A 26,748-nucleotide genomic window follows, 5' to 3' on the forward strand; every position below is an offset into this window, starting at 1 on the left:
GAGTCTACTCGAGTTTAACCCAAAATTGTAATTAATCTCAACAAAAAATAATAATAATTAATCTTGACTTCTTGCACCCTTCACTAGTTATATTGTAATCATATAAACCCATTTACTTCTAGTTTTTAAAATGTTTAATATTTGATTACAACCACACTTACTTTTAATTTATAAGATATTTAATATTTGTATTAATAATTTAATGATTGTATCATAATAGTTCTCCTTACTCAATCACCCATTTCCTTTATATGGAAGACATGTCATTGTAAAATTCACCACACATGTTGCAATATTAGATTGTTTCTAATATTGAAAGAGTTTTCTTTCCTAAACTATTCTTTCTTTTCTTGTAGCTTTCCTATACTTGTTTCCTTTCCTGTAGCTTTATGCATTTGGCACACAATTGTATATGTACCTGTACAGTATTATGTGAATACAATGAATGGAAAATATTCTTCTGTATTTCTAATTTTCAAGTTGGTATCAGAGATTTGAAGCTTGAATTATTTGTATCCCTTCATTGAACTATGGCCGATTTAGATTTGAAAGTATTTGAGAGAAAATCTGCTCACATTATTATTCAATCTGAAGATTCGTTGTTCAAGGCAGGGATCACTAATGGTGCTGAAAAATTCACCTACAAATGCACCCATTACAATCAAACTATTGCTAGACTAATCTCAGCATTAGTAGCAATGGTAGGTAATGGTGGTAAGTCTTTAAATATGTCTACACTTGTTTCTAATAGTGCATGGATAATTGATTTTGGTGCTACGGATCATATGACGTTTGATTCTAGACAGGTCTCATCCCTTAAGCCGTCCTCACAAAAATGTGTTTCCACTACCAATGGCTCTCCAACCCTAATTATTGGAGAAGGATCCTTACCTCTCACTGATACGTTGAATCTAGATTCTATTTTAGTGGTTTCATCTTTGGATTACAATTTGTTGTCAGTTTCCCAAATCACCACTACTTTACTTTGTGTTGTAATTTTTTGGCCTGATTTCTGTGTGTTTAAGGACATCCAAACAAGGCAAATGATTGGTTTTGGTGTTAGGTGAGGGAAGTTGTATTACTTGGACTTGGAGTCAAAGAGTTCATACAAGCTACATCAAGCTCTAGCGATGGATGGCTCTAAGGGTGACAAGTAGAAATCTTAAATCTGGTTATGGCATCGACATTTGGGACATAATTCCTTTGGTTATCTAAAGAAATTATTTCCTAGTTTATTTGCAAAATTTGATATTTCTAGCTTCCGGTGTGAAGTTTTTGAACTTGGAAAAAGTCATCGTGCTTGTTTTCCATTAACTTTGAATAAAAGTCTAGTTCCATTTATGATCATACATATGGATGTTTGGGGTCCATCCAAAGTCACTACCTTGGGTGGATCATGTTGTTTTGTTACTTTTATTGATGATTGTAAAAGGATGACTTGGGTATGCATAATGAAGTCTAAAAGTTATGTGAACTTTTTATTTCAAAATTTTTATAACATTATTCGAACTCAGTACAATGCACAAGTTCAAGTTCTTCATAGTTACAATGGAGGTGAATATTTGAGTTCTGAACTTCAGCAGTAACTGGAAGCACACGAAACTATTCATCAAACTACTTGAGCCAATACACCTCAACGGAATGGGGTAGCTAAGAGGAAAATTGTTCACTTGTTGGGGGTTGTTTGTGCTTCTCTGATAAAAGCCCATATGCCATTATCCTATTGGGGCAAAGCACTTACCTCTACAACATATTTGATCAACTGGGTACCCTCTAGCACTATTGATTTCCAGACACCATCTCAGGCTCTCACTAAGGCAGTTGTTGCTCCTGCTATCCCAAATTTACCTCCTCATGTCTTTGGTTGTGCAGCTTTCATACACCTCCATATGCATTAGCGCAACAAGTTATCTCCTCAAGCACTGGGATGTGTCTTTCTAGGATATGTTGCTTATCAAAAGGGCTATCGATGCTATCATCCTCCAACTCAATGAATGTTTATTACATTGGATGTAGTTTTTCCTGAAGACTTAATGTATTTTTTCTCTAAGCCTGAACTTCAGGGGGAGTACCAAAAGGAAATTCAAACTTTAGACTATGATGATCACATGTCTGAAGATGTGGATGCTCACATCTTTGAAGATGTAGGTAGCTTGAACATTTTTGAAGATGTGGATGACACCTCTAAAAATGTGGATGTTCACATTCCTAAAGATGTGGGTAGCTTGGACATCTCTAAAGAAGGGGAACTCTGGGTGAATGCACAAAGTTGGGTCGCAATTTTGCGGAAGTCAAATCCGCGAAATGAGACCTCTTAGAAATGGGCACCTGATTTTAAAAAATGGGCACCCGTTTTTAGCTCGGGTGCCCAACCCTAAATTTAAAAAATGGGCACCCATTATTTTTAAAAATCGGGTACCTATTTTTTATTTTCAAAAAACGGGTACCCGTTTCTCAAAAAATAAGAAATTTAAATTTTTAAGAAACGGGCACCTATTTTTTAAAAATAAAAAATGGGTACTTGTTTTTTAAAAATCGAGTACCCATTTTTTAAAAGTAAAAAACGGGTACCCGTTTCTTAAAAATTCAAATTTTTAAGTTTTCAACGGATTTTACATGCCGCTTTTAGCTTTTCAAAATGGGTACCCATTTTTTTAAATTCAAATAACGGGTGCCCGTTTCTTACAACATGAGGCGGAATTTTTTTTTCTTGCCTCAGATTTTGGTTTGGGATAGGCTTGGTGAGACCAAGCCTATGCCTTGGCCTCTCAAGATTTGGCTAAGGCATTGAACTAACAAATTCATGCCTTGCCATAATTTTTAGAGGGTCTTCCCGATCAAATTTTTTTACGAAAAAAAACCCATTACAGCTCTCATTGTCCTAATTTTAGAAATATAAATTTTATAGAGTTATGATTTTATTTACTATTTTAAAAAAAAAATTAATCAAAGGTGGTACATAAATGTAAAATAGCAATGTTCACTAAAACTTTAATAACTTTTTTATTATATATTTTTTCTTAAATTAATTTATATTTCATCAATCTGCATTCAATTCTTTTGAAGTTAAAAAGAAAAAATTTTGAAAAAAGTGAAATTTTGATCAAATTATGGTGTCTGTACACGAGAGGTTTTAAAATTTTCTTTTAAAGCCAATTAAAATTTAATTTTAAAAAATTTTCATTAAAAAATTCAAGAAAAATATTCTCATCAATCTTTGGTTTGTCAGGTAACTCTATTTAAAAGGATTCGCAAAAATTCATTTATTTGTGTCAAATTATAGTGTTCGTACACGAGCGTGGTATGGTCCTAAAACAGGCATTTTGAAAAAGTGATTTTTAAATATCCATACCAAAAAAATAATCTATCACATGGGTATACAAATAAATTATATATTCAAAAAGAAGATTCCAGGCACTACAATTTTTATTTCTGAAGCTTTTTTATATTTAATCTCTAAATGGCTCAAATTTTGGCATCAATTGACAAAATCTTTCAAAAACAGGAAAAACACTTCCACTTTTTGGCCAAAAGTGAGACCCAACTTCTTGCACTAACCCCTCTATGATATTGTTAATCAAGAAGTAGGTGAAACTTTGGATCAAAGCAATGATGAACACCCAGAAACTGATATTGTTAATCAAGAAGTAGGTGAAACTTTGGGTCAAAGTAGTGATGAACACTCAGAAATTGAAGCTGTGGGTCCACCTCCGTCCGAGTCCCTGACACCACACTAATCGCTTACCAAGGATGTTCCTAAACCATCTAGAAAACTACTACCTCAACATCTCACCAAAGGTATTCCTAAATCCACATATGAATCTAAACTTTCTAGTAAAGTTAAATATCCTATGAGTCATTATGTGTCTAACCATTGTTTGTCAGAATCAAATCAGTCATTTGTAAATCAATTATCTACTATATCTATTCCTAAAAATGTGTAGGATGCCTTATCTGATCCAAGGTGGAAAGCCACTATGAATGAGGAGATGAAATCATTACAAGAAAATAATACTTGGGAACTTGTTGACCATTCACCAGGAAAGAAACTAGTTGGATATTGGTGGGTTTATACTATTAAGTACAAAGTAGATGGTACAATTGAATGCTTTAAGGAAAGACTGGTGGCAAAAGGGTACACCCAAACCTACGGGATCAATTATACAAAGACATTTGCACCTGTAGCTAAAATTAATACAGGACAGGTCTTGTTGTATCTAGCTATGAACTTGGGTTGGCCATTACAATAGTTTGATGTAAAGAACACCTTTCTACATGGAGAGTTGTCTGAAGAAGTCTGCATGGAACTCTCACCCTACTGCATGATACCAGAAGTACATAGTTTGAAGGTGTACAGATTAAAGAAGACACTATATGGGTTGAAAAAATCTCAAAGGGTATGGTTTGGAAGATTGATGAAGGCAATGAAAGTCTTTGGTTACCATCAAAGAAATTCGGACCATGCTTTATTCATAAAGCATCAGCAGGGTAAGATCATTGCACTTATTGTGTATGTGGATGACATGATAGTTATAGGAAATGATCCTGAAGAAAGAAGGGCTCTTAAGGATTACTTGTTTAGAGAATTTGAAATGAAAGATCTAGGTCCCTTGAAATATTTCCTTGGGATCGAAGTGTCTCGATCTAATAAAGGGATCTTTCTATCTCAAGGAAAGTATGCCTTAGACTTGTTAGAGGAAACCAGTATGTCAGCATGTCAACCCACTGATACACCCATGGAAGAAGGATTGAATTTATCTATTGAGTCTAATCAGGTACCAGTTGATAAAGGAAGATACCAGAGACTCATAGGAAGATTGATGTACTTAGCACACACAAGGCCAGACCTTGCCTATGCATTAAGTATTGTTAGCTAGTTTATGCATAATCCTGGAGAGTAACATATGAATGTAGTTATGCACATTTTGAGGTATTTGAAGTCTGCTCCTGAAAGAAGAATTATATTCACTAAAAATGAGGATTATCAAAGTGTGGATGCATATACTGATTGTTGACTAGGCTAGAGCAATAGATGATAAGCGTTCTACTTCAGGCTATTTTACCTTTGTAGGAGGTATATTATTACATGGAGAAACAAAAAAAAGTATTTTTTTGCATGATCAAGTGCGGAGACTGAATTTTGAGATATGGCACTTGGAGTATGTGAAGCATTGTGGCTAAGACTTCTCCTGAGAGATTTGGGTTGTCTGCTTAGGTGACCAATTCAACTATATTGTGATAATAAAGTAGCATGTGATATTGCTCATAATCTGGTTCAACATGATCATACAAAGCATGTGGAGGTATACAGATTCTTTATTAAGGAGAAGTTGGATGAGAAGATTGTGGAGCTGCCTAAGATTCGATTAGAAGATCAACTGACCGATATTCTTACCAAAGCAATTTCAAATCAAATGTTCTCAAAGTTTTTGGGCAAGTTGGGCATGTGGGATATCTATGCACCAACTTGAGGGGGAGTGTTACAATATTAGATTATTTCTAATATTGAAAGAGCTTTCTTTCCTAAACTATTCTTTATGTTCCTGTAGCTTTCCTACAGCAGTTTCCTCAACTATTCTTTCTTTTCCTGTAGCTTTCCTATAGCTATTTCCTTTCCTATGGCTTTATGCATTTGGCACACAATTGTATATGTACCTATATAATATTATGTGAATACAATGAATGGAAAATATTCTTTTGTATTTCTGATTTTCAAGTACACATTCTAGTTTCACCAATCAATCGCTGTAATGAGCAATTGTAAGATAGTAGTTCTTGTCATCTTACGCTTCCTTTTATATAACAATTGTGATGGCAGGAAACTTTCCAAGTAGGACAACCATTGCAGAGTGGAATTGATCTGAGAGAGTCTCACCTATCTCCACTTATGAAAGAGAAAAACCTGATCATCAAGGATTCATAATGCAAATGGGCATTGGGCATTCTACATCGCTACTTGAACATATGATCGACGACACATGGAGAAGTGACATATTTACTCTTTTTTTATTAAGGAAAAAACATTAAGGATATAAATACAAGGAAGTAACATAAAGAAAAATCTTCTTCCATAATGTTATGACAATGTCACGCATTATTAATCTAATATTTTGTCACAATTGAGGACAAGATAAAAGAAAAGATTTGTGACACTAACTTTGTACATAATGATTGTGCTAAAAAATATAATATAAATCAATAAATTAAACAAATTATTTAGATAAAATTTTAATTTCAAAATTGAAACTGTTCTTTGAAAAAATGTTAAAATTAAAAAAAATATACGAAAATTGTTAAAGCTAAAATTTTAACTTCTATATCAAAGTCACATGTAAATTGAATATTAAAAATTAAATCAACTTTTAAATAATCTTAGATTTTGATAATTTAAACTAATATATATATATATATATATATATATATATATATTTTATAATTTTATTTTAAAATTTTTATATTATTTTATAATAAAAATATTATCTAAAAATAAGAAATAAATATTTATTTGATCTAGTTATCTATAATATTTATTTCTCTCAGAATAAGAGGCGATGGTTGATATAGTTTAATTATCTATAAATTTTACAAACTTGATTCAATGTGGGTATCAATAGGAAATAATTGCCAAAAAAGGTGAGCTAATAGGACATAACTGGTATGTGAAATTCACAACTAGATCTAAAGAAATAAATGAACAAAAAAAGGTTCAAATAGATATAAAAAAGGCGAAGATGAGTAGATGTATGAAGGTTGGAATGTGACCAGTCTAAGAAATGCTAGCCCAAAGTTTTGGGTGCTTAGTAGGGGTAAAAATAATTACAATTTTAAAACTCACTTGAACGTTGAATTCACTACATGTCAAGGTTTAGATTATTGTACATAAAACTTAATAAAGAGTAAGCTAGTACTAATACCAAGTTTAAAGGTTCTAGATGGATATGGAAGGAGATGTAGAATGTGCTCTGAAAGAACATGTCTCATACAAATATTCTTCTTCTTTTAGATATGTACTTTCTGTGAAAAATATTCATGTACACACTGCGATATTAGAGTGAAATGGTTGGAAAGATTTTGAGTAACTTATCAAGGTCAAGAGTGAGATTGATGATGTATAATGGTTTGAACATTCAAATATAGCATATGAGATAGTATAATAGATTGAAGTTTAAACATAGATGGAGTGTTTGGTGAAATGAGTTTCTCCTATAGTGTACAGTACACATGGGTAGGAGATTTACATATTAAACCAATGAATTGATTTTCATCACAATAACTTCCTAAGGAAACATAGGAATAACTTCAACAATTAAATTCTTCTTTCTCTTTCCTTTTATCCTCTTTTTCTAATTTAAATTTTATTTTCATAGTAAGTAGATAACATCACATATTTCAAAGGTTCTTTTGGTGTGTGTGACATATTCTAAAAAAATATAGAGCATTGGAAGAGTTTCTTAGTAACCTATAAGATATGGTTTACATGTTTTTTTAGTAAACGAAGAAACAGTAATTTACGTGCTTTAATTTTTTTCAAGCAAGATTTTGTTTTTTTGAAAGGTTACAAGATATTTTGAGTTGGTAATTTTCTTGATAAGATCCAAATAAAAATTCCACTACCAAGGGTAAGGTACTAAAATCATGTCCATGATTTGTTGACACTACACTCCTAAACATAGATTTATGGAGTATTTTACTTTATCTTGCAAGTATCTGAGAATAATGTCTCTAGATGGTTTAAAACAAGCTCTACGGGCTTGGTATGCTAAAATTGATGAATATTTTCAAATTTAAGGCTTCCATAATAGTCCTCATTATCTAAATGTGTACTTGAAGAAATTTTATGATGATGGTAACATAATTATTGTTCTATACGTTGATAATCTTATTATTACACAACATAGCATAGATCAAATTAGTGACATAAAGCTAAACTTGCAAGATACATTTGGGATTAAAAAATTACCAATATATATATATATATATATATATATATATATATATATATATATATATATATATATATATATTCTATCAATTTTAATACTAAAATTTATTTATTTATATTCTTGTGATAATAATTCTATTATTTTATAACAAGGTTTAGATGTTTATGGTAAGAATTTTCTATTTTACCAATAACATTACAACTTGTTAGCTCAGAATAATGTTATTTTCAAATATGAATTTCTAATTATTTTTAAGATTTAAATTCATTGGAAAAATTAATGAAAGTATTTGCAAATGAAACTGCATTAGTTATGAGCATAGTTTTTTTTCAATCCAAATGAAAATTTGTTTTGATAAAAATTGATATTTTGAAATTTTGTTGAAAAACTAGTTGCTAAGTCTTTGAGATTGGCAGATAAGCCACTCGTGTACAATTCTCTTCACAATTTTTTGCTTTGAAATATTCTATACCCTAAGCCTAAATGAAAAAGTGACCCATTGCAATGACATTATGTACCCTGCAATATCTAAATAATTTGCATTCTTTCAGTACATATCCTCCAGAGGTCTTTGTAATTCTAAATTTAGTAGAATCTTAAAATCCAATTTGTTTAGATGCTTGTGCAATGTTCTAAAATTTGAAATTTAAATTACCTTAATTTTTTTGTATCTTTCACATCATTGCATAAAGGCTAGCTTTCAGTAGCAAAGTTTTTTAATTTAAATTTCACCATAAAATCTTGTAAGATTACTGGAAATTTCTAGACATTGGGCTAGAAGTGGAAGTGGAGATGCCCTTTGTTGCTACATTATACTAGGACTCCCACTATTCTGGTTGGATTACAATGTGTTTTTTGACCAATGAAAATAAAATATTCGTGTGTTCAAAATTGAAAAACTTCACCTTCATAAGTAAATTCAACAAAAAAAATCATCACTACTAAAATTTGAAGGTGTTTTGAAGCATTTGTGAAGAAAATTTGGATTATATAAGTTGGACATTTTGGACCACATCATATGATCTATCAAAGATTTTTTTTGAAGGATTAAAGATAAATTAAAATTAAAGATGGGGCTTTCCTTGTCATTATGACACTATTTAATGGGAATTTTGGTGATAGAAAGTTTTAATTTGAGCACTTTCTTACTTAATGATTTGGGGGACTTTGCCTTTATTCGACTAAGTTTAGGGGTGGATTAGGAGAGGGATCATTTAGTTGGAAAGGGGATGTTAATAACTATAATTATGACATTTTATGCAAAGTGCAAGTTCTCTACCTTAGGCAAGATTTGGGGTGATTTTTCATAGTCTCAAAGGACATGACTTTTCTACTTTTGATGGCTTTTAAGGGAAGGCTACAAAAATACAATGACCTAGAAGTAAGAGAATACATGTGATTTCAATGAATTAAGTGGGATTCACAAGTGCTTCTCGAACATTATAGTCTTTCATTATTCTAATTTGAACAGGCAAGGGAGGAAGGGCTTGTCTATGGTATTCTTGAGCAATTTGTTATAATATGTGAGTGGTATGGTTGTGGAGTTGAAAAATGGAGAGGAGGATTTGGTTATGAATTTTCATGAGGAATAAGCCATAAAAAATGATAATGCAAGGATTGAGCCCCAAGAATTTAAGAGAATTTCAAGGATGACAAGGTGATGTGGACATACATAAAAGGTGGATTCATCCCTTTTATGGAGAACATTGAAGGAGATGATGAAAATGTGACCTTGCAATTTGTTGACTCATGGAAAAATTGATTGGTGAGAATTGATGGGGTCTCTTTTGAAGTTATATAGGTTTTAGTTGCTAATGCTACAAGTTTGGATATGGAGGGCAAGAGCTTGAGGCAACAACATAAGGTTGTAGATGAGACGAGTCTGTGGAAGTTTGTTCATCCCAATGAAGCTCTTGACCACTTCCATGGGGCATTCACAAGAGAGAATCTTTCTGAACCATAGAATATGGTGTGTTATGTTATCATGAGGTATATAATCTTAGATTACAGAATTAAGGTGTGTTACTACTACAACTTCCCTACCTTTAATCACTTTAGGAATAGGGAATGTATCTCTTTTCCTTACTTGTTACCGCATTCTATGGAGGATTTTGTATGGAACTTTTGTAAAAATAGAGAGCAAGGAAAAGCTATGCTCTCTACGACCAAGCCCTTATGTTTGGTTTGTTCAAATGTTATAAGGGCCTCCATCCTCAATTTCTTGAGCCCAAGCCCTCCCCTATTAAAAATTACTGAATTAGCCCATGCTCTGTCCCCATCTACCAAAACCTAGACTAATAGGGAACCTTCAACTACTACTAAATAGATAAAAATGTAAAATATCATGGTCCTAGGTGTTGAAACTACCGGCACCACTGCTAAGAAGGGTGGTAGTAGGCCAAGAAAAAGTCTAAAAGAGAAAAAACCCTTGGCCACTCTTGGTAAGGAAAAATAAAACAATTTTGAGTCCACTGATAACTCAAGTAGGAAAGCTTGCCCCAAACCCAAAAGGATAGCCACTAGGAGGAATAATGGGGAAAAAGAGGAGGAAGAGGGTATATTAGGGGAATAGGACAACCCTCTTCCCTCTAGGGTGTTTGATACTTTCAAAACAAAGGACAACACTTTGGAGTCTAGGAAGGATGGGGCTATTGGGAAACATCGTACAATCAAGTCATCGACTAGAGTGGGTAATTAGGGTAGCCAAACTCAAGGGGGGAAACAAGTGGGAGAAGATGTTTAGACAGGGGTGAATACTATGGGGAGTCACATCAAATAGGAGACTAGCAAAATGGCAAAAATTGATGAATACTAGGGGAATCTGGATATTGATAGATTGAAGAAGTCTATAACTAGCCTAGTTAAGTAGAATGAGCACCTAGAGGAAAAATTTGATAGAGTTGCTAACTTTTCTATGAGGGTTATACATTATTTTGTGACCACACTTCACTTATTATAGATAAGCAAGGAGGGCATTGCCAATGAAAAGGACATGGAGACTACCATATTACTATTTGGATTTCTTGCAGATGACTAGTTGGGCCTACTACTAGAGAACCCAAGAAACCAAAGAAAGGAGAGTTAGCTCCTACCAATGTGCTACTTTTTTGGGTTTTTATTATGATATTTAGTTTTTGTTTAGCCCACAGGGCTTTTTATGTTGATACTTTATGGACATGTTCTATGTCCAAGGATAATTTATGGGCAAGAAATATGTATATTGATGACATTTTCGTAGATTTTAGTACTGGTAATTTTAGAAACATCTTAATTTGAGGGTTTTTCATATTAGGGTAGGCGGTTGGTTAATTTGTTGGTATTGACTTTTTTCTGATTTACACCTCTTCTTCTATTTTGGGTCAACCCCCATTTTGACTCATTTTTAATATCATAAAGATCAACACTCTGTTAAACATGACCAAGTGTATACCTACAAGTCTTACATTTTAAAGATTATTTTTGATAGGTTCCCTAAGTCCTCTTGTTGTGTAGCAAAGAGATGACTCAATGCCATAAATTTTCATCAATTTCCAAAGTTAAGCTAGGCATGTTCTAGCTATTGTACCCTAGTCAACAAAAAATGTGTTGATAAAATTGAAAGTTGACATGTGATGTCATTGCAAATGAATCCCAATTTCTTAGAAATTTCATTTATTTCATAATTTCCTAAGAAAATGACAATTTCTAACATGTGAAATAAAGATGTACTATGACCAAAGTTAGGTGGTGTTGGGGGCATTCAATATGGTGAGAAGAAAAAAGGAGAAACTTTTGTTTTCTTTCTGTAAAAGAAAACAAATCTCATGGTGAAGTACACACTCTTTAGATTTTTTCCAAGGAAATTAATGGATATTCAAGTACAAAAAAGAAATAAAATAAAGTAGTAACATGTGAAATAAAGTTGCACTATGACCAATGCTAGGGAGCTATTGGGGCAATTCAATATGATGCAAAGGAAAAAACAAACTTTCATTTTCTTTATGTAAAGGAAAACAAATCTCAGTGTGAAGTGCATGCTATTTAGAATTCAAGTACCTATAACATGAACATGGCATTTGAGTTTAATGATTGTTTCCTCTACAAGTTTAAATCCATATCAATTTGTGGGTTGAATTTCTTCCTTCCTCATTTATACTAAAGCTTGAGGTCGAGGTTTGTCATATCTATGAAAAGTAAGGTATTACAATAAAGACTCTACTCAATGTGTGTGTGTTTGCATGACCATCCTCTACCACACAATCTTTGGAGGTACCATACCTTTCATTTGATATTCTTTCCATTCTAATATATTTGTAATGTCCCCATCTCTTTAGCAGCTTAGTGGAGTTCTTAGCCTTTACGTTCTCCGAAGGCTAAGTAGAGAAATAAGGAGAAATTTATTAAATTAATTTCTTATAAATTCATTAAATAAATTAAAATTAAAAGGTGACTTCATATTTAATTAATTTCATTTTCTAGAAGCACAACTAATTATTTTATTGGAAAGGGAGAAGCTTCTAGAGAGTGCATTTTCTAGAACTACAACTAATTATTGCCTTGGAAAGGGGTAAGCTTCTAGAGAGTGCAATAAATAATATTTTATTTCCTTCTAGAATGGTGAAGGAAAATAATAAATAGGGAGGGCAACCTCATTGTTGAGTATCAAATGTGTTGCCATCTACTCTTCTAGATAGCTTGTGGAGCCAAGGGTTTCTATAGTTTTTATATTAATATTTGGGAACGAACACTCGCATTGATTTGCATAACTTAGGTGATGAAATATCTTCCAAAGGGTTGCGAATATTAGCAAAGAAAAATAAATCTTTTCATTGTACCAAATTTGTGGCCTAGGGCCAGCTTTGTGGAGTAAGGAATAAGTTGGAATATTCTACAGGAAAAATCATGTTTTTGGAGCAATTCCAGGTTTTTATCTACTACATTTTGTAATGTTTGAGAGTAGATATTTAGGGCATTGGTAGGGTTTGTAAAATCTATTGTAATATGATTTATATCAGAGTTTTATATCAGAACTTTTTTCCCTAATGTATTATTAATGTAGGTGCATATTTTCCTATTAGTAATTAGTGTTATTCAAAAACAATTGCATCTTCATTGTTTGTTGTTTGGTGTGTTCTTTGGAAGCATATTTATTAAAGTTTGGCATTTAGAAAGCAACCAGAATTTACATATGCAATATATCTCTTTCTTGTAAAGTGTTTGACAAAATGTCAAACAATTGAATTTGAGAAGAATTTGATGTTTCATGATGTTATAACCTATTGGGGCTATTACATTAGTATCAGAGCTAAATTCTACCATCTTTAGGGTTTAGCAATCACATTCAACCACCTGGGGTTGGCTCTCATAGATTTTCTACTCAATGGAAAGATTTGTTTTAAATAGGGAATGATATTTTGACAAGAAGCCAAACACCATGGGTGACAAGCAAGAATGTAGCCCACCAAGAGATAGTAGGAACGAGGATTAGGAAACAAGGGAATTTTTTAGAGAAATGGTTATATGACAAGAGCAGATGGCTCAGGCTTTGCAGGCACTCATGACCATGGTTGAGCACATGAACCCATTAGATAGATGAAATTAGGAACAAGGGGATAAAAGGAGTGCAGTGGGATCACCTAGAGCTCACACAACTCTTTCCAGAACAACATACAGGCCCACACATCCTACCTTTGTTAGAGAGCAACCAATATAGGAGCCAATAGAGGAAGATGAGGATGGGACATTTATAGATATCCTTATGGCTACTAATCATGAATAGAAATTACTGAGACTATAGGTACGAGAGAGAATGACTTTTGAGAGGTTTATGAACCAAAGAAGAGAACACTACCATGCAGCCAGATAGAATAGGAGACCTCATGGTGAGCATAATGAATTAAAGAGGGCTATAGGAAAGCTTTTCTTGACTACATTTGATGGGAATAGCACAATGACAACATAATCTTGGATTCACAAGCCTGATACCTTCTTAGCAGTGATACCTATGACAGAAGCGGAGGAAATAAAATATGCCATGTTACATATAAAGGGAGTTGCGCATGATTGGTGGTACCATGGGATGGTTACTATCTAGCATAACCAAGTGACTTCATATCAGGACTTCATGGATATGTTGGTAGAGAGGTTTGATAAGAAGGATCTAGAAGTCTACTTTATGGAGTTTGCATAGTTGAGATAGATAGGTAGATTGGAGTATTTCATTAGTGATTTTAAGAGGCTATCCATTATGGTGCTATATATATTAGATAGGAGATTGGTTGTTTTGTTCACAAAGGGATTATCCGAACCACTGAAGGGTTGGGTAAAAGCCTTTAATCCATTCAATTTGCAAGAAGTGATTAAGAAGGCTAGAAGTATGGAAAAACAACCCTAGTAAATAAATTTCAATCAAAGGGATTATCATCTAGCAAAGACAAACCATTCTTCAAGAAACTTGATAGTAATGAAAAAAAGACTTAAAATAAAGATAAATCAGTTTCTCCTTTGGATAGAGACACATTGAATGATTTAAGGAAGACAAAATTTTGTTTTTATTTCAAAGGACCCAATGACATGAACCATGACTATCTCCAGAGGCCAAAGGGGAAAGTAAATAGGGCTATGTGGGCATATTATGAGGATTCTAATTCTAAAAATTCAAAACAACAATCTAAAAGTGACGAATCAATTGAAGAAAATGAAGGCACAAATGATATAGGTGATGAGAAGACTGATGGTAGACTTAAGGAGTCCTATCTCACTAGTGTACAACAAGAGGGATCATTCAGGATGAGAGGGGTATTGGCTAGTCAAAGATTTATTACTTTTCTTAATACAGGTGCTACTTAAAATTTTATTGATTCCAAATTGATTGAGAGGTATGTGATACACATAGAACAATTTGAGGGTTTGAGAGTGAGGGTAGCTAATGGCTACATCCTCAAATGTGATAGGAAGATTATAGGTCTACCCCTAAAGATCAACAATTTTGATTTGAAAGTAGATTTTTATGTTGTTAAGATGGGTGATACAGATTTGGTCTTGGGTATGACTTGGTTACATGATATAGGGGAGTTCACCCTCAATTTGAGAGATATGGAGATGAAGTTTCAGTCAGAGGGGAAGATCGATATACTTAAGATCATTCATGACATTGGGTTTAGGATGATGTATTAAAGATGCATGGAGAGCTTGTTGAGACATGAACAGGTTGAGTGGGCAGCCCATTGCACTTTAATGCCATCACAAGGGGCATAAAAAATTAGAATATCATCTAGACATATAGGAACTAAGAATCAAGCACTACAAAATTTTTAGTGAAATAACACCAGGTAGACCTCTAGATAGAGGTATTGAGCATATTATTGAGTTAGAGGAGGGCACTAAACCCATCATGATCACACCCTATAGGCATCCAAAGAGATTGAAGGATGAGATCAAGAAAACCATGAAGGAACTACTTGCTATGGCACACATTAGACCAAGTAAGTTTTCTTTCACTTCTTCTATGGTTTTGGTGAAGAAGAAGGATGGAACTCTTAGGATGTGCATAGATTATAGGGTCCTAAACAAGAAGACTATAAAAAATAGGTACCCAATCCCACAGATTGATGAGTTATTAGATGAGCTACATCGAGCATGTTTCTTCTCCAAAATTGATTTGAGATCAGGCTATCATCAGATCTGAGTCACAAAACATGATATAGAGAAGACAACATTTTAATGTCATTATGGCTATTTTGAGTTTGTAGTTATATCATTTGGGCTAACTAATGCTCCAACTACTTCTCAATCTACATTGAACAAGGTTTTTCAGCATAAATTGACAAAATTTGTGTTAGTATTCTTTGATGAGATCCTGGTGTATAATAGGACATGAGATGAGCATGTGTGACACTGAGACACTGTGTTGAGCATTCTGAGTAGAGAGTTCTTGTAGGAAAAGGAGTCCAAATGTGATTTGGGATTATTAGAGTTATTATGTCTAGGTCACATTATCAGTACCTAAGGAGTAGGCATGGATCTTGAAAAGATTCATGCTATTATTGAGTTGCCTACTACAATGAACCTGACATAGTTGAGAGGAATTTTGGAGTTGTATGGGTTCTATAGAAGTTTTGTTAGTGGATATTCTGGGCATGCAACAACCTTGATGGACTTGATGAGAAAGGGGGCTTTCTTATGGACTCTTGAGGCACATGAGTATTTTTTAAATTCAATGAGTTGATGACTTCTTGTCTATTGCTAGCATTACCAGATTTTAACAAACCTTTTGAGTTGCACTATGATGCATCTAGCGAAGGTGTTGGAGCAGTGCTTATGTAGGACAAGCACCCAATTTCTTATGAGAGTAGAAAGCTTAGGGGGCCTAAGAGGAGCTTCAACATTTATGATAAGGAAATGTTGGCCATAATGCATCTTTTGGCTGAATTCAGGTAGTATTTAGTGGGTATAAAATTTGACATAAAAACTAACCACAATAGCTTGAAACATTTCTTGGGGTAGTGAGATCTTAATGACATGCAATAGAAATGGGTAAGTAAATTACATGCATATGATTTTGATATTACCTATTTCGAGGGGAAATAGAATGTAGTAACATATGCCTTGTCATGAAGACCCCACTTGAGCTTGATGATAGATATATTAAAGGATTGGAGACTTTTTATCCTTGTAGAGTATGCAAAGGATACATGTGCATCAAAATTCATAGATGGATTGAGCCAGAATAGTGATTTCACTCTTGTGAATGAGATCATCATTTACAAAGGGCTCATTTATTTGATGCCAAGGTCAAAGGTAAAGAGGATGGTGTTGAGAGCTTATCAAGACTTACCTATGGTAGGACATCTAGGTTTTTACAAAACCTACCGGCAGATTCATGAGCATTTTTCATGGAAAGTGCTCAAAGATGAGGTGTCACAATATGTTAGAGAGTGTCCTACTTTCCAGTAGAATAAATAGGAACACTCTTACCCAAATGGATTACTTAAGTCACTTCCAATTCCTAATAGGAAGTGGGTGTGTTTATCCATGGACTTAATCACAGGACTGCCAAGAGCCCAGGGTAGAGACTATATATATGTTGTTGTTGATCAACTTAGAAAGTTTGTCCACTTCTTCCCAATAAACACTGCATACACTTCTACATAGGTTGTAGATTTATTCTTTAGAGAGGTATTTAGGATGCATGGTTTACGTCAGAGCATTATAAATGATACAGGTAATAGGTTTATGAGTCACTTTGACAGGAGATGTTTAGATTGTGTGGGATAGAACTCACTCTAAGTACTAGCTACCACCCCCAAAAAGATGGTCAGATAGAGATAGTGAACAAATGGGTGGAGGGATACCTTAGGAATTACATAGCAGGGCAAGAAAAGGCTTGGGTTAAGTGGATATATTTATGTGAATATTTTCATAATTCCACTTATCACATGTCTATCCAAATATCACCATTCATGGCATTATATGGATATGAGGCACCCCGTTTCATGGGTTTTTTGCTATCAAATAGTAGAGTGCCTAGTGCTAGAGACTTATTACAGGAGAGTCAAGATATTGTGAGGGCTAAGGCATAGAATCAACATAAGTAGTATGCTAATTAGAAGAGGACTGAGCAGACTTTTGAGCTAGGTGATATGGTATATTTAATGTTGCAGCCTTACCGTCAGTCCACTCTCAAGAAGAGTGTTGCTAAAAAACATAAGTCACATTATTATGGGCCTTTTAGGGTGATCAAGAGAGTTGGAGAGGTGGCTTACAAGTTGGATTTACTAGTAGAGATCAAAGTCCATAATATTTTTCATGTGTCACATCTTGAAAAGGCATTAGGACATTAGATTGTTCCTTCTATAGTGCTTCCATTGTTCTACGATGAGGGGAAATTGGTTTTAGTAGTAGAGGCTATCATTGAGTTTAGGGAGAGGAATATGAGGAGACATATTATCAAGGAGTAGTTGGTGAAGTGGAAGGACTTGCTAATAGAGGATGCTACTTGGGAGAAAGAAGAAATTGTGTAGCATGCAAAGTTGAGATTGCTCAGGGACAAGCTATTTCAAGAGGGACAGACTATAATGTCTCCATCTTTTTAGTATCTCAGTGGAGTTCTTATCCTTTACATTCTCTGAAGGCTAAGTGGAGAAATAAGGAGAAATTGATTAAATTAATTTCTTATAAAGTCATTAAATAAATTAAGATTAAAAGGTGAATTTATATTTAATTAGTTTAATTTTCTAGATGTGCAACTAATTATTGTATTGGAAAGGGGGAAGCTTCTAGAGAGTGCATTTTCTAGAAGTACAACAAATTATTGCCTCTAAAAGGGAGAAGCTTTTAGAGAGTACAATTAAATAATATTTTATTTCCTTCTAGAAGGGTGAAGGAAAAGAATAAATAGGGAGGGCAGACTCATTGTTGAGAATTGAATGTGTTGCCATCTACTCTTCTAGATAGCTTGTGGAGCCAAGGGTTTCTATAGTTGTTATATTTATCATTGGGAATGAACACTCCCATTGATTTGCATAACTTAGGTGGTGAAATATCCTCCGAAGGGTTGTAACTATTGGAGAAGACAAATTAGTCTTTTCATGGTTCCAATTTTGTGGCCTAGGGCCAACTTTGTGGAGTAAAGAATAAGTTGGAATTTTTGATAGTGATTTTCTATGAGAAAATTCATTTTTTTGGAGCAATTCCAGGTTTTTATCTAATACATTTTGCATTGTTTAAGAGTAGATATTTAGGGCATTGGTAGGGTTTGTAAATCTAAATTGTAATTCGATTTATATCAGAGTTCTATATCAAAATTTTTTTCCCTAATGTCTTATTAATGTAAATGCATATTTTCCTATTTGTAATCATTGTTATTCAAAAAAAATTGCATTTTCATTGTTATTTTTTTGGTGTATTCTTTGGAAGCATATTTATTAAAGTTTGGCATTTAGAAAGGAATCAAAATTTACATATGCAATATATCTCTTGCTTGCAAAGTGTTTGACAACATGTCAAACAATTGAATTTGAGAAGGATTTGGCGTTTCATGAAGTTATAACCTCTTGGGGTTATTACATGATGTCAAAGCTCTAAATATGGTTTGAAATCGACCTTAATTTTTTTTTTGTTATGTCTTCACTCATAGGAAAATTTGTTCTCTACTTTGTGCAGATTGTAACAAAGTGCCAGCTAACAATGCCCTAATACGAGACACTCTACATCCAAACATTGAAGTAGTAATTTATTTGGTACTGATTTATCAAGCTACTTTTGTTAATAAAATATGATTGAACAATAGAATGATGGGGAATAATTTGCCTTCCCAAGAGGAAAGCTTTACTGAAGAGCAAAAATATTGGGAAATTGAGGATTTTTGATGATGATTTTGATATACTAAAGGCATATGCTAATTCTGGCATCAAAATTATTATGAGTGTTACTAACAATGAATTGCAGGGTATTTCCTACAAAAAAGAAGAAGCTGATAAGTGGGTCAAGGACAATATTAGGGCATACTATCCTGCCACCAAGATAAAATATATTGTTGTGGTTGAATAGGCTCTAGAAAAGCCCAACCTTGGAATGTATGTTATTCCTACCTTAGATAACATACAACTTGTTGTTCTCAATGTTGGTATGTAGGATAAAATAAGTGTTTCAACCACTAATGGAAAAGCTATTAGAATTAATAGTTCACCAATGTAACTGAGAGTTGGGTTGGGGTATGAATCAATTATGTATCAATCTTAAACAATTCTTACTTTATCAACCAAACTGAACAAAAATCATAAATAAATGGGCATACACACATACACTAGATATGTTGGCGAGGGAAACCCTTGATCAAAGGGAAAACCCTAGCGGGAACGATGCCCATAGAATAATTTACCAATCTAAATATTCCTTGTTAGAGGATAGACCCTGTTAGGAGTGTGTTACAACACTTAGTACAAAGAGTCCTTGATAGGAAACTTTGAATCCCTATTAGGAGATTCTAACTCTATTAGGAGTTGTAGAAGGGAGCTGAACCCACCATCCAAATAGCTTCAGGATCAGATCAATGAACCCGCTATCCAATTGATCTCGGTGCTATTCCTTTTATAATGATAGATGTGAAACAATCTCTTTTCTCTTCCTCTATCTAGTACATTGGATTTCTTCACCTTCAGATCATGCAAATAGATCTAGAACTCATCAGTGATCCTTAAGGTCAGTTCCATGCATTAGCAAATTACTCTGCTCTTCTACTTCACAATTCGCAAGTCTTCTCTACTTCTCGATCACAATGATGGTCTCTAGAACTTGGAAAACATCTTTCCTTTATACCATACTCAATTATTAATCTTTTGAGAGGGCTCCATACTCTTAACATTCAATTGAGTCAGCTCCATATTTATTTAAATGAAATATACATTTAATTAATGTTGTTGGCTCACAGTTGTTCCCAAACTTCCACTCATGCAACTTCCATACCCGTGCACTTGTTGAAATCATCACTTGTCGGTGTACTTCCTCTAGTTAACTATGCAACCCTTCATTCCAAACACAATGTGTTATATTAATCATACAACAAAGACTATTTTTCAAATGCTCTATTTCCCTACAAATCTCTGTAAATCATTAATATCTTTCGTACACTGTCAATTCAAGTTCTGTGCACTTGACCACATGTCAAATACATGTTTTAGTATATGATGTTAACTATGCATGGGTAGATACACAATGAGATGTCCTCAATACATAGATCTTAGTCTACTGCTCTGTCAGTCTTGCTATGTTGTTATCAATGACAAGAAAAGTCATAACACTGTTCTGCAATGTTTTCTCATAGTATCAGCATTCATGCTAACAATCTCCCTCTTTGGCATTGATGGTCACATAGATGAAAAACATCTAGTTCCAAGAATACCAATGAGTTTTCTTCATCAGCCAAATCTTCCTTCATGTAAGTCCTTGAACACTACTCCCCCATAGTTCAAGTTCTCCTTTTTTTTTCATATCTCTCTCTCCCATTATAATGTTTTTCATATCACTCTCTCTCTCCCATTAACATCAATGTCAAAGGTAGTATAAAAATTGAACATATAACAACCTATTAGCACAACCACACCCCGATCTATTGCTTTACATTCTTTGCATATAATTTTATAAACAAAACAAGTATCTAAAGATACTATTGTATACTAATTACCTATTATGAAGAGTCCTTAATTGTCCCTATTCATCACAGATACTCCCCCATTGAGGAAGCATCAGCATTCAGTCTAGTCTAACAATGGTGTTGTGTACCTTGGACTAATGCACTTCTGCATCTTCTATTCTGAACTAGGTAGGGACATAACCCCAAGCATACCTCTCAGGTATTCAAATGTATCCTTTGGTAAGACCTTTGTGAAAATGTCTGCAATCTATTCCTTAGTGCTTCAATGTATTCCAATCTGATTTCTTTCTCTGCAACTTTTTCTTTTAGCACATGATATTTTATAGCAATGTTCTTAGTCTTAGAATGCAAAACAAGATTCTTAAACATGTTGATTGTACTTGTGTTATAAGAGTAAATGATAATGGGTTTTGTGAATGTGATTCCAATATCCTTCATCATCTGCTTCATACATATGACTTGATTACAGTTATTTGTTGATGCAACATACTCTGCCTCTCTAGTACTTTGTGAGGTACAATCTTGCTTCTTGCTTAGCCAAGAAACTAATCTTTCTCCAAGGAAAAATACCCCTCTGCTAGTGCTTTTACTATCATCCCTGTCTCCTTCCCAATCAACATCTGTATAAGTACAAAGAGTAAATTCAAGTTATTTTTGTCATACCAAATACCATAATCCGATGTTCCTTTTAGATATCTAAATATTATTTTCACTGTTGCATAATGATATTCCTTAGGATCAGCTTAGAATCTTGCCACAATTCTAGCTACATTGGCTATATCTAGTCTTCTATGAGTCAGATACTGCAATCCTCCAATCATAGATTTGAACTTCTTTTGTTCAATAGTGGGCATCTCATCTTTGCTAGATAATTTATGACTAGTTACCATAGGAGTTCCAACAGGTTTACAACCTTCTAAACCAAATTTTTTCAGTAAATCTTTTAAATACTTGGTTTGAGAAATAAAGATACCTTCTTTGTTATGAACAATCTGCAATGCCAAGAAAAAATTCATTTCACCTATCATGCTCATTTTAGACTCATTCTTCATGTCTTCTAAGAATATTATTGGCTTCATCATTTCCACCAAAAATGATGTCATTAACAAATACAATGATTATTAGCAAACTATTTTCTATTTTCTTCAAGTACAAGTTACCATCTGTTGTTCCTTTAGTAAATGCAAGATTTTCTAAGTATTTGTCCAACCTTTCATACCAAGTTCTTTGTGCTTGTTTTAATCCATACAATGCTTTCTTTAGTTGGAAAACCATATACCTTAAAATTCTTGTTTGTTGCATATGCTAGGAACATTTTGACTACTTCCATTCTTGCTAAAGGTGCATATGTCTCTTCATAATCAATTCCTTCTTGTAGAGTAACCTTTGCATACAAGTCTTGTCATGTTTCTTATTACTTCTCCCTGTTCATTCATTTTATTTCTGAATACCCATTTAGCACCAATCACATTTTTATCATTGGATCTAGGAACTAATTCCCATGTGTTATTTTTAATTATTTTTTGTATTTCTTGCTTCATTTCTTCTTTCCAATAATTATCTTTGATTACTTCATCTGTGCTTCTTGGTTCTACTTGAGATATCAAACAGAGTTCTTCATTAATTTTTCTTTATGTCATTACCCTTTTCTTAACTTACTATTATCTGATCAGTAGGATGATTTCTTATCATGTTTCTATTTCGAGTAGGAGTTGTTGCTTCAACTCTTATCTCAGGTACCACACTTTGTTCTTCTCTCACATCTTCAATTTGCACATTATTCTGCAAGGTCATTATTAGTCTTGAAAAATAACTCATTACTTATGTTAGCCATTCTAGAGTAATCATCTCCATCAGAGTTATAGTCCATTATCTTTTCCTTGATACCAAATTTTTTGTCATTTTTAACATTTGTGCACTCTACTATAGTTTTTTTTCTATAGTTGAAACATCTGTAAGCTTTACTTTTCAATGAATAACCAAGAAACATAACTTCATTGCTCCTTGGATCAAATTTACCAATATCATCATCTCTTCTGATGTAACATTTTCTTCCAAATATCCTGAAGTACTTGATTGATGGTGAGTGACCAAACCATAATTCATAGGGTGTTTTGTCCTTACCTTTTCTAATCTGCACTATGTTCAGTGTGTATACTATTGTATCAACTACTTCTCCTCAAAAGGTCTTTGGTACATCATTCTCAAATAACATAGGTCTTTCTACTTCAGCAATTGATTCATTTCTTCTTTCAACAATCTCATTCTACTCAGGTATCTAGGGTGAGGACAGTTGTCTCCTGATGCCATGTTCTTCACAGTAGATATTGAATTCTCTAGAGGTGAATTATCCTCCTCTGTCTGGTCTTAAGCTTTTGATCTTAACTCCAGATTCATTCTCAACCTTGTTCTTAAATATCCTAAATTTCTCAAATGCTTCTAATTTTTCTTTAAGAAAAGCTACCCACATCATTCTAGTAAAATCATCAACAAAAATCATAAAGTACCTTTCTCCATAAAATTCTCTTGTTCTTGTAGGACCACTTAGATCTGTATGTACCAATTCTAGCTTTTTTGTAGTACAAAATTGCTTGCTAGGAAATGAGATTCTTTTCTACTTTGCCAAAATACATTCCTTACAAATAGTGACAATGGGCTTAGAGCTCTTGGGAAAATCTCTCATAGCAAGTGTATTACTAGCCTTTACAATGTTATCAAAGGTAATGTGAGAAAATATTTTGTGCCATAACCAATTGTTGTCAATCTTTTCTATTAAACATGTTATTTTAGTGGAGTTTAACTAAAATACATTACCTCTAGTTTTTGTGCCAGTACCAAGTAGTTTCCCTTCCTTGTCTTCGATAATTCATGTATCATTTCCAAACTACAGTTGATAGCCATTGTCCATAAGCTATCCAACACTTAACAATTTATGCTTCAGTCCATCAACAAAATAAACATCACCAGTATATGTTTTACCATCAAGTTTTATAGATCCAATTCTTGTAATATGATAGGCTGAATTATTCTCTACTCTAACAATTCCTCCATCATGGCTTCTAAATTTGACAAGCTTTATCATATCACTAGTCATGTGACGTGAACAACCACTATCAATGATCTGATCTTTCTTTTCAATTTGTGAAATCAATGCACTTTTTTCTCTAATTTCTTTTTCAAGATCATCCTCTTTTATAGCTACAAATCCTAATTCATCTTCAATTTTTCTTTGATCAAATTCTTCTTCATCTTCTTCTTCATTAGCATATAAACAATTTCTAGGTCTTCTAGATTTGAATCTACCCTTAAACTTCCTTTCTCTTTTAGGACACTTAAATGCATAATGACCCTTTTCATTACAAGTCCAACATCTAAAGATATTCTTACCATCTTTTCCTCTTTCCACAAGAAGAGCCACTCCTTCTTGGATATTTTCTTCAATGGATTTTCTGTAGCTAGCAATGTCTCCTTGTGTTTTTGTGCTCCTTCCTAAACTAGGTTTGATGTTTAATGCACTAAATGTTGTTTGAACTTTTGCCAATTCTCCAGACTATTTTAGATCAAATTTTGCAACTTCCAATCTACCAAGCAATGTCTCTTTGGTGAAATTAGTAGTGCAAGGTATCATCAATTGAATCATTTGTGCTACTAACTTGAAAAGTGGTGTTAGACTTTTCAAGATCTTCCATATCACTTCACCATCAGATTTATTTCCATCAAGAGATGTGATTCCTGGAACAATCTTAGATATTCTCCCAACATAGCTTCTCATAGATTCATCTTCCATCATTCTAGCATCTTGAAATGCACAATACGTATTTTGCAATCTAACTCTTTTTGCATGTGTATCACCTCCATAATTAGCATCTAAAGTTTTCCAAATTTCATGAGATGTTTTAAGTAGTTTAACCTAAATGTACTCAATTTTAGGTAATGCTAATAGTATTGCTTCTCTTGCCCTTATGTTGCACATAAACACTTCTCTGTGTTCTTTGGTGCAGGTTTCAAGATCGTCTTCTTCTACAATGTTTTTAGATGTCTTGGTCACAAGCCAATATCCTAGACCCAAGCACAAGAGATGAGTCTTCATTTTATCCTTCTAGCTATCATAGTTTATGTCATCGAATCTAGGACTTTCTTTTTTTAACATATTTTCCATGAATCTCTGAAAGTTGTTAAACTTTCTTTCAAGGACCTAATGCTCTAATACCAATTGTTAGAAGTAATAGATCACCAATATAACTGAGAGTGGGGGGGGGCACTGGTGAATCAGTTATGTATCAATCTTAAACAATTCTTACTTTATCAACCAAAGTGAAAAACAATTATAAAGAAATGCACATACACACATACAACAGATATGTTGACTAGGGAAACCCTTGATCAGATGGAAAACCTTGCTGGGAATGATGCCCATAGAATAATGTACTAATATAAATATTCCTTGTTAGAGGATAGACCCTATTACAATACTTAGTACAAAGAGTCATTGTTAGGAGACTCTGAATCCCTATTAGGAGTTGTAGAAGGAAGCTAAACCCATTGTCCAAATAGCTTCAGGATTAGATCAACGAACCCACTATCCAATTGATCTTAGTACTATTACTTTTAGAATAATAGATGTTAAACAATCTCTTTTATCTTCCTTTGTCTAGTATGTTGGAATTTTTCACCTTCAGAACATGCAAATAGATTTGGAACTCAGCAGTAAACCTTAAGGTCACTTACACACATTAGTAGATTACTCTACTCTTCTACTTCACAATTTGCAAGTCTTCTCTAATTCTCGATCTTAATGATGGTCTCTAGAACTCGGAAAACATCTTTCCTTTATAACATACTCAATTATTAATCTTTTAAGTTGGCTACATACAATTAACGTTCATTTGAGTCGGCTCCATATTAATTTAAATGAAATACACATTTAATTAATGTTGTTGGCTCACAGTTGTTCCCAAACTTCCACTCGTGCAACTTCTATATCTGTACACTTGCTGACATCATCAGTTGTCAGTGTACTTTGTCCAGTTAACTGTGCAACTATTCATTCAAAACATAATGTGTTATATTAATCATACAATAGATATTGTTTACCCAATGCTCTGTTTCCCTACGGATCTCTGTAAATCATTAATATCTTTTGTATGTTGTCAATTTAGGGTCTATGCACTTGATCACATGTCAAATACATGTTATATTATATGTTTTTAACTGCACATGGGCAGATACACAATGAGATGTCCTCAGTACATAGATCTCGGTTTGATGCTCTATTAGTCTTACTATGTTGTCATCAATGACAAACAAAGTCATAACACTATTCTATAATGTTTTCACATAGCATGAGCATTCATGCTAACAAGAGTAGCTACACACACTTCAATATTCTTTCCATTCGAGGGAGTTTTTAGCAATGATGTGGAGAAAAAGATGCACTCTTTTCTTTAGTTTTTGGAAGATAATGGATCGCCTTACATGGCCAATGTTTATCCCTTTTATGTGTATCGTGAAAATACCAACATTAGTTTAGATTATGCCTTGTTCAAATGCATAGCTTCAATTGCGATAGAAGAAGTAAGGATTTACAACAACCTATTTGATGGCATGGTGGATGGTATCTATTCAACTATGGAAGCCCTAGGATTTAGGAATATACTTATAGATTTTAGATAG

General features: G+C 33.5%; 1 pseudogene; it reads left to right on the forward strand.

Moving 5' to 3' along the window:
• Positions 1–530: 530 nt before the first annotated feature.
• On the forward strand, positions 531–26,748 carry LOC149543228 (glucan endo-1,3-beta-glucosidase-like; annotated as a pseudogene).

Source organism: Cupressus sempervirens, chromosome 8, assembly GCF_028749045.1.
Source record: "Cupressus sempervirens isolate cs-2001-9-10 chromosome 8, ASM2874904v1, whole genome shotgun sequence".
NCBI classification, from domain to species: Eukaryota; Viridiplantae; Streptophyta; class Pinopsida; order Cupressales; family Cupressaceae; genus Cupressus; species Cupressus sempervirens.